This window comes from Chelonoidis abingdonii, chromosome 3 (assembly GCF_003597395.2).
Source record: "Chelonoidis abingdonii isolate Lonesome George chromosome 3, CheloAbing_2.0, whole genome shotgun sequence".
Lineage (NCBI taxonomy): Eukaryota > Metazoa > Chordata > Testudines > Testudinidae > Chelonoidis > Chelonoidis abingdonii.
The window spans coordinates 11,476,500-11,483,587 of record NC_133771.1 but is presented as its reverse complement, the minus strand read 5'-3'; the positions used below and the strand labels follow the sequence as shown (position 1 = coordinate 11,483,587).

Sequence of the window (7,088 nt, the reverse complement as noted above, 5' to 3'; positions counted from 1 at the left end):
ATGTGGGGGTTGAGAAACTCTCAACATCTGGAGAATGGAGAGATTCAGGTCTCCTTTTTAAAGGAGGGGAAATCTAGGTACCCTTTTAAAGTACCTTTTACTTAACCCCTGGCTGTCAGTCCTGTGTGCTAACCACAAGACTGAGGTGGCTAAGGAAACCTGCTCCTCCATCTGGAATAACAGCCTTGCAATAGGAACCAGCACTGCACAGCCTGCTGGACTTCAGTGGCAGTGCAACAAAGAATCATGGAGAGACATAGCTTCTGCCTAATTAAGTCTGGGGCGAGATTTTCCATTTGAAGCCCACACTGCTAAGCTTCTTGTAAATGATCTAATGGCAGAGGTTAATTTCTTATCAGTGTTGGGGCAGGATCGGATAAGGTGTTAAGGAGTTGAGACTGAAACAGCACAGACATTTCCCTTTAGGAAACTAATTCTAAATTCTTTGTGGAATGTCATGGGCCCAATTCCAATTTCTCTTATGCCAGTTTTCCATCCGGAACACCTAAGCTGTAAGTGTAACAGGGAGCAGAATTCCTAGATTCATAGATTAATACATTCCAAAGCATGAAAAGTTCACTGTGATCATCTAGTCTCACTTGCTACTCACACCATAGAATTTTCCCAAAATTATCCCTAGCACAGATCTTTTAGAAAAACATCCAGTTTTAGTTTACAAATCACCCATGATGGAGAATCTGCCACGACCCAGGGTAAATTGTTCTAGTGGTTAATTACTCTCAACATAAACATTTATGCTTTGTGTCCAATTTGAATTTGTCTAACTTCAACTTCCTGCCATTGGATTGTGTTCTGTCTTTGTCCGCTAAACTGCAGATCCCATTGCTAACTATTTATTCCTCATGTAGTTACAGTATTATACATTGTAATTCAGTCACCACATTGCCCCTTAGCCTTAAGGCCCCAGCCCTTAAAGCAGCCTGGCCTGATTTCCTCTGTTCTTCTCTGTGTGGACTTGTTTTAGGGGAATGTTTCAGCCTCCTCCTGCTCTCACCTGCACAATGAAATGTTTGGAGGATTTGTGCGGTCATTTTCATTCCTGCAAAAGAACTTGCTGCACATGGCTATGTTTTGAAGTTCTGCCACAAGTCAAGGGGAACAGGTTATGGGAAGGTTACAGAACAAAGGAGAGCAGAGAAAGAGTGGAGGTGCCATGGAGTACCAAGATGGGCATTACGCACCACATAATTAAACCGTAACTGGACCCAGCTCTTCGAACAACACCACAAATTAAATGGATTTGTGAAAGGTGTAAGGAATAGGTCAAGATGTATCCATGTGAGCTCACTGAAACATAAACAATATTAATATTCCCTGGTCTCAGAACACACCTGGGTGGATTTAGCATGCAATAGTGACTCTTTATATTTTTTTTATTTGTAATTTCAAGAGGAAAAAAGAAATGGATTTTTGTAGAAAAGAAATAACTGCACAGCCCCTGCACACCCATCTAAACACTCACACGTTTCAACAACACACAGCCACAAGGAGTTACATTTATTAAAGGAGAATAACAAGGCATTATGGGTAATACTAGGGCTCCCTGGTGGGTTTTCTTCAGCTCACAAGATTCTTTATAGCCCAGATGAAAAGGCTCCAATAATTTTAGAAGCAAGGCACCTTCTGTCAGATTCCCAGAGATCCTGCATTGACAATCTCTGGTGCCATCACTCATCTCTAAACAAGGAAAAAAGGAAAGAGACTCTCAGATTCTGTGATTAAATCCATTAAAACAAGGAAACTATGACATTTACTTTCAAATCAAAAGTAGAGCAGGATTTTCTCGATCACTGAATGGTGAGTGCAGATATTCCTGGTTAACACCGGAGCAAGAGATTCATTTTTTGGTATTCAACATACTGCTATAGAGTTTCAAGGAAGATAGTCAGCTCTAGCTAAGCATATGAACTGGCTGTCTATGTGGCTTACAAGGTAAATGCACTAGATCTCTGAACATGAATTTCCCCTCCTTCTACCCCTTACTCTCTAGTAAAGCAGGTAGATTCTCAATTTTATTAAAAAAATATCCTTCCTATTAACATTCTACACAGGTAAAGCAGCAATCAGAAAAATAAATTATTCTGGGACATTAAAAAACAACAACAAAAATATTGGATCTGCTGTAAATATGATAAACATTTTTCATTAAAATGTTCACTAAAATTAAAAAGACATGTGAAGTTCCTTTGAGGGATTTAATCAAAACCGTGACATTTAAAAATCTTGACTGCTTCTTTTACATATAGAAAAATAAAACCAAAATACAACAATGCATCTCACATCCACATACAGTTTTTCTGACAAACACAGGTTTTCCTATAGCAAAAATTAAATAACTACTTATTTACATGATCAGTAATTTATTCTTCAAAAAGGGGGCGGGGAGGGATACTGGTGGTTTGAGCATTGGCCTGCTAAACCCAGGATTGCAAGTTCAATCCTTGAGAAGGCCATTTAGGGAACTGGGGTAAAAATTTGTCTGGGGATTGGTCCTGCTTTGAGCAGGGAGTTGGACTAGATGATCTCCTGAGGCCCCTTCCAACTGTAATATTCTGTGAATGTGTGGCAGTTCCAATTCTGCCTCCTGGCTCATGTAAGCCCAAAGCCTGACCATATGCTAGTGCCAGTTCCATGCTAGTAGTCTGACCTGGTGAAAACAGGGAGCTCTCAAAATGCCCAGTGAACCAGCCAGGAGAGCAGCACTGCAGTCACTCACATGCAGCTCCCAGCTTCACAACCCCTGCTCTGAAGCCAATCCTCTTAGCTTTGTGGTTGGAAAAATCTCTGACCTCTCCCTGCTGCAACATTAATTTGACCATGCTGGGCATTTTGTACAGTTCTTTACAGTACACCCAGTAGCTCACAAGAACAGGGATAAGAAGGGCTGAAGATCTACAATACTGCCAATTTTACTGTAGGAACTGTCATGTTTAAAGCATTAAAAAGACATTCTGAGCAATGGTAACACTTGGATTACCAAGATTTGTAATCGCTCTGGAATTCTGAAATGAGAATGACAAAAGCTCAGAGTATGTACTAAGGGGCCTTAAGGAATGAAAGTAGCATCAATCCTAGTGCTTACTGAATTGCATTGAAAAACGAGGGTTTTCCTGATACACATCCATCACCCACCGGTCAGTGTGTGCTACACATCCCCCTTTGTGTAAGCTGTAAGTGCTACTGCCTCCAACTAGAGGCTAGCTCTTTAGTTCAAGCTGTTGACATCTGTACATTTAGCTGTGGACGGCTCTGGACAAACCACAGACTGCAGACAAAGAAGATATGGCAGCCATTGCACATGGGTGCTTGACAGTGCCTCCATCCTGCTCACATGTGGAAGCAATTTGATGCTCAACACAGATCCTCATGTTTGCAGGATCTGGACCCAGATGTTCTGTAACACAGCTCTGAGAATGCTGCACTGCACCTGCTGGATCTGCAAATTTCCCACTTTCATAAGTTCGTTATTTTCAAGTTTTTCACACTGAGTAGTTCTGGACGGACCCTGGAGGGAGGACTAAGCCATGCACTGAGTTTCAATGTTCAGCCATTTTTGTGTGAATTGATTTGAAAATACTTTTTTACTCTGGGAAAATCATCATGATTTCCATGCTGTGAGGGTGTAGCTTATCCTCTCATCAACGCCGAACCCAAATCTCCCAAATACGGGGCCAACAAAGTAGTCAGAGTAGTCAGAGTAGTCAGTGGGCTAGAGGCGCTTCCTCAGGGGATGATTGGACTTTTCTTCACTTCAGCTGTTCCCATGCACAATAGTTTATCTACATTCCAAGGCCAGAAGAGACCATTATGATTATCTAGTCTGACCTCCTGTATAAACCAGGCCAGAGAGTACCCCAAAAATAATATCTAGAGAATATTTGTTTAGAAAAACATCCAGTGTTGATTTAAACATTGTCAGTGACAGTGAATCCTGCACTATACTCAATATTTTTTTCAGTGATTAATTAGCATCACTCTTAACTAACCCCTCCCTTATTTCCAGTCTGAGTTTCCTAGCTTCTATTTCTAGCCTTTCGACTATTTCCTAGCATCTATTTCTAGCCTCTGTCTGCTAGATTGAAGACCCATTATTAAATATGTAGTCCCATGTAGATACTTATAGACTGTAATCAAGTTACCCCTTAACAGTCTCTTTGATAAACTAGATTAATCTCCTAGAGGTATCACTATAAGCTATGCTTTATAATTCTTTAATCATTCTTGTGGCTTTTCTCCAATTTGTCAACATCCTTCTTGAATTTTTGGCACCAGAAGCAGACAAACGACTCCACACCAGCGCCAAATACAGAGTTAAAATAGTCTCTCTCCTCCTTTTTGAGATTTCCATGTTTATTCATCCAATGATCACATTAGCCCTTTTGACTGCAGGGTCACACTGGGGGCTCATGTTCAACTGCTTATCCACCATGACTCCCAAATCTTTTTCAGAGTCACCATTTACCAGGATAGAGTACCCCATTGTGTATGTATGGCCTACATTCGTAGATGTATACATATATATTTAGCTCTATTAAAACCCATATCGTGTGCTTCACCCCAGCTTTTCAGGTGTTCCAGATCACTGTATCATCCCTCTTGATCTTCCACACTGTCCTGCTTCCCAGAGAGACTCACAACAGGTCCTAACAATTCCCATCCAACTGAGGAAAACAGGCCTTTCATATTTCGAATTCTTTATTAGGAGCCGACAGTTCCCACAATTCCTTGACTACAAGTCAAAGAATCCCTCTGATTTTGGCAGGGATCATGTCTCAGGAGTGAACAGAACTTGTGTCAAACACATTCAACACCAGAAATGCCTCAATTAATTTTGCTCAAAAATACAAAAAAAAATTCCACTGTTGGTTGTAGAACAAGCATGGATGTACGCCATAAGGAGGAGGTGTTTCCAAAAATGGACAAGCATGTGAGAGGATGGAGTTATTATGGAAAGAGATTGGAAATTACCTGTATTATGAGCGCTTAACGATGCTCTGGCTACATGGACGGGATATAAAAAAGGTTGGTGCAGGATTACCCTAATGTACGAGCAATACAGATATGACATAAGTGGCCCTCTGACACCCTACTTGCAAGCACTGTCTTAGAGTAGTGCTGGAGATGATGCTGAATGTTATCAGGTCTCAGAGAAGCAACCTCAATAGCACTGAGCATTACAGATGCTCCAGGCTGTGGTCCAACCATGGCCAGCAGGGTATGGTAGCTGTAAGGAAGAGAAGTCAACAAGGGTCAAAGCGGCACCCAGACAGTCCAGAATCATGGTAGTATAGGAACCTCTTTTGCCCTCTGCCCTTGGGCTGAGCCTTGTGTGGAAAGCCAACAAGAGGATTAAGCTACAGCTTGGATATATAAAGAAAAGAAACAAATAGTTCTGTTCACCATGCAATGTCTCCCTTGTGCAATCCTGGACTTACCCTTCTACAGCAATGCCAAAAGATGCCACAGCGGCCGATGCGCACCATTTGGAGGGGACAATGGAGAAGGAAGCATGCACCCCTACGGCGTAGACATCGGGCAGTGGCAAAGATTCCACGGTCAGAAACTGCACACACACACACACAAAAAAAGAGAGTCGTGATTTTCATTCACACAGCTGAGAAACAAGAGCTGTGGCTGTAGCATGATGGGCATTTCTCATTTAATGAATTTCCCGTTCACTGAGACCTGGACAAATCAGCCTAATTATCTGCCTGTACACCATTTTACTTGATGTTTCATAATACTTAAATGACTGTAGTTCTCTGCACATTCAATGGCTGCTCCTAGGAAGAGGTCAGAGCAAGTTAATTAAGCAGAAGTGCTGACTCCCTGGCTGCACACTACAGAACCGTAGCACTGAGCATGGGTGTCCTTCACAGCGCCACACAATGCAGGCACAGGAAGCAGGGAGCTGCCTGAATCGCTAACTTCCCCTAGTGGCTGCTGCTGCTGCTGCTGCGGTTCTGACTCTTTCATATTAGTAACAGTGATGATCACAAATGCTCTTTGGCTGAGCAGGGTTGAACCGGCTCAGCACTGGGATGGATGGTTACAGCATGTAGGAACAGAAGGGTTTGAGCAAGTCCCTTCAAGTCTGAATGTCTTGTGGTCTGGGAGACACTGCGCAACATTCTTGCGACAACACAGCACTCAGGAATTGTTTCTTCCTGGTCAGTTGCCAGGTATAGACATGACGGACAGGCTAGCCCTTTTGAAAATGTAGCCAAAATGTCCATCACCTCACCCTTTGGAATATTTAGATTAGAATATTTTAAACTGGATTTTAGCTATGCTTTCATTAAAGTATCCATCCCTACAGGAATAAACCCAAGGCCTAAATAGTAATGTTTCATTGCTTCCTTGAGCTCCTCCTATCTGTATGTAATTTCTCTCATCTTATACATATTTCTTGTAAGGAGTATGTCTTAGCACCTGACACAATGGGGTCCAAATCCATTACCGGGGCTCCTGAGTGCTAATTCATTAACAAAATAATAATAATGTATGCAGATGCAATGTCATTTCTTCAGAAACTGCTCCAACTCAACACAATGGCATTTCCAGTAATGAAGCCAAGCACACAGATATAGCAAACTATTTCTGGGAGACAGTGTTGCTAAGACACTGAGAAAATGATTTGCCACATTAAAGCTTGGGGTTTTAGCCCCAGACTGTGTATTCTCTCCTGGGAGTGTGAGACAACACTTAATTATAAGGGACATCAAAGCCCTGAATAATTAACACTAGTGAGCAGAAGTTAGACTCTAATTCACATTCTTCTGGTTCCCTACTTAGTTCACCCTCTGTCATAAGTAGATAGGTAAGGGTTAATTTTCTTTTGCCTGTAAAGGGTGAACAAAGGGGGAACCAAGCACCTGACCAGAGGACCAATCAGACCTCAGGTATGCAGGAATTATCATACTTCCTTCTCCCTTTTCCCCCCTCTCTCTTTAGTCGTCTTCCGGCTATCTGCAGCAACCGTCGGATTGGGAAATATGAGCAATCTCTACATCTACAATACCGAAAAAACCGCCTTCCTCTCTCCAAGAGACAGCAGCCCAACACAG

At 42.1% G+C, this 7,088-nt stretch overlaps 1 long non-coding RNA gene across 1 annotated transcript in view; it reads right to left on the bottom strand.

The window, feature by feature from the left end:
* Positions 1-883: 883 nt before the first annotated feature.
* The window catches only part of LOC142046545 (uncharacterized), a 183,151-nt gene continuing 176,946 nt past the window's right edge, over positions 884-7,088 (bottom strand). The window contains exon 4 of the long non-coding RNA XR_012655471.1: positions 884-1,698. This is a non-coding gene — a long non-coding RNA (uncharacterized LOC142046545). The remainder of the gene's footprint in view (positions 1,699-7,088) is intronic.